Source organism: Etheostoma spectabile, chromosome 23 (assembly GCF_008692095.1).
Source record: "Etheostoma spectabile isolate EspeVRDwgs_2016 chromosome 23, UIUC_Espe_1.0, whole genome shotgun sequence".
In the NCBI taxonomy this organism is placed as follows: Eukaryota; Metazoa; Chordata; class Actinopteri; order Perciformes; family Percidae; genus Etheostoma; species Etheostoma spectabile.
Window position 1 is genome coordinate 5,258,816 of NC_045755.1, and position 2,280 is coordinate 5,261,095.

Genomic DNA, 2,280 nt, shown 5'->3' on the forward strand with positions numbered 1-2,280 from the left:
GATAGAAGAATATTTCCAGTCAAAGGATGAAACATTGGCGCCCGGATAGCTCAGTTGGTTGCCGTATATAGAGGTTTACTCCTTGACGCAGCGGGCCTGGGTTGGACTGCGACCTGCGGCCCTTTGCTGCATGTCAAACAGTCAAACCAGGTGGGGTCATTTTGACCCCAGAGGACAAAAGGTGTAAAGCATTTGGGAGGACATTATGAGGGTTAAAGTAGACCAGCACAAACTAAAGCTCAACTTTTGCCACCAAAACCATGTCATCTACTTCTTTCTTAAGTTATTATTGACATGGTGGATAGTAGCAGTAGTGTTTTAGCATCTCACAGGCCTTGTGACCAAATTGACCTACTGTTGAGGTTAATAACACAGCATCTTACAATTTTTTGAACACAGGGAATCCAGTAAAGGAGGTTTAACCATCAAGTACATATAAAACCTTGGCAATATGAATCTGTTGTAACATATGTAACATCACGAGAAAAATGTGTGTGGGCCACTAGAGGCTGTGAATGCTTTTCATAGTCTTGTCTCTAGATCCTATTACCATTGAAAAGTAAAGTTCAAGTGTGTTTTTGTCCCTCAGGGTTAACCAAAACAAGGATGATACATGACACTGAATCTGTGTGTCAACAGCCGTTCCTTTCAACAAGAAAAATCTGATGAATTTGCTTTAGCAGCACAGTATTAAATCATAAAACATTGGTTTCATCTTTCATAACACATGAGAGACCAGGGACCAAAATCCTCATTGCATGCTACTACTGTCCACCTGCCTGTCAGAGGACGAACCACCTTTCTCTTTTATTCTTTTTATCTTTCCATCGGAGGAGACTGTGTCATCTGTCTCTGTCTCACCTCCCCTTTGAGATGGACTATATTACAAGCTCTGTAAACAATCTGTGGATATGTGCTGTTGCTAGGCAACCGTCGGGGGGGAGAGCAATAGGATAAGTGCATGTTTGTGTGTTTGCGTTCGTGTGGGATCTGATGCATGGAATGTGACACTATGGACTTTGGGGTCTGCGCATGTGCACCTGTGTGAAGTGTGCTCACATGTGAGTGTATGTGACTAAAGGTATGGATGTATGCACATGATGTGTGCTTGTCTCTGGAGATTTGAAATTCAGCTGTGGTTAGCAGAGGTGACACACTAGATATGTCACAAATCTCTTGAAATACTCGTCTCACTGAATGTACATATACACAGTATCTTCATGTCCTGTTGCCGACAGTATGAAGAGGGGACAAACTAAATCTGTCCCAGCTCTGTCCCTATCTGCCTGTCTGTCTCTCTGACTTGTGTCTATCAGTGTTCCAGTCTTTTGGAAAAGGTCTGTCTGCTAGTTTATCTGTGTCAGCAGTGACCCATTTACACAGAGTTTTAATGCGCCTTTGATCAAGATGGTGTCTAGATTGGGTTACTGTATGTCTACACCAGCCATTAAAATGTGTCTCCAGTCTACAAATTGAAATCTGACTGCCCTTTCATTTTCCGGAAAAAAACACTACGGCTTCCATTGGTGATAATTACATCTTTTAAAATTGACATTAAAGACCTCATCCTGCTGACAATCAATTTTCGACAATGTCTCAGTTTGAGTTGTTTGTTTTGGACCATTTTCTGGTTGCACAAGTGTTATTTAGCTCAAGTGTGCTAGAGATGTATGTGTATGTTAAAGAGACCGCACACCGATACAGTGCACCGTTTACAGTTATTTTGGCTATTTGGATCTCCAGTCAGATCAAAGCACCGCAGATATGCTGGTAATTACATGAGATAACCAAATTCCATGTAACATATAATAGGGGTGTGAATCTTCACTGGTCTCAAGATTTAATTTGATTACAATTTTTTCTGTCTACAATACGATTTGATATTCCGATGCATCACGATGTGCCACCAGTGGAATATTAGAATGCAGACATCAGAGACTGGGCAGTTGAAAATGAAGGAGCTTGAAATTAATACAGGCTTAAAGCAGTAGACAGACAGAAATAGCAAGAACATCAAATCACAAAAATGTAACATTTGACCTAGGTCACTAAAGCCTATTTCCCACTGGACAAAAAACCTATCAACCTCTGTTACTCTGCAGTAATCCAAAGTATTTATCGGCTCCAGCTCTTCTGGCGCGATGCTATGCTATCAAATTCCGTCTGTCTCCGTGCAATCATCAAGGACAGCTCCCACCCCGGCTCTGATCTGTTTGACCTGTTGACCTCAGGAAGGCGTTACAGGTGCATCAGATCAAGGACTAACAGACTCAAGAACAG

At 41.8% G+C, this 2,280-nt stretch overlaps 1 protein-coding gene across 2 annotated transcripts in view; it reads left to right on the forward strand.

Annotated features, from left to right (window-relative positions):
- LOC116672932 (proton myo-inositol cotransporter) overlaps nt 1-2,280 on the forward strand; it is a 64,369-nt gene that overhangs the window by 34,859 nt on the left and 27,230 nt on the right. The gene's annotated exons all lie outside the window — the stretch shown is intronic.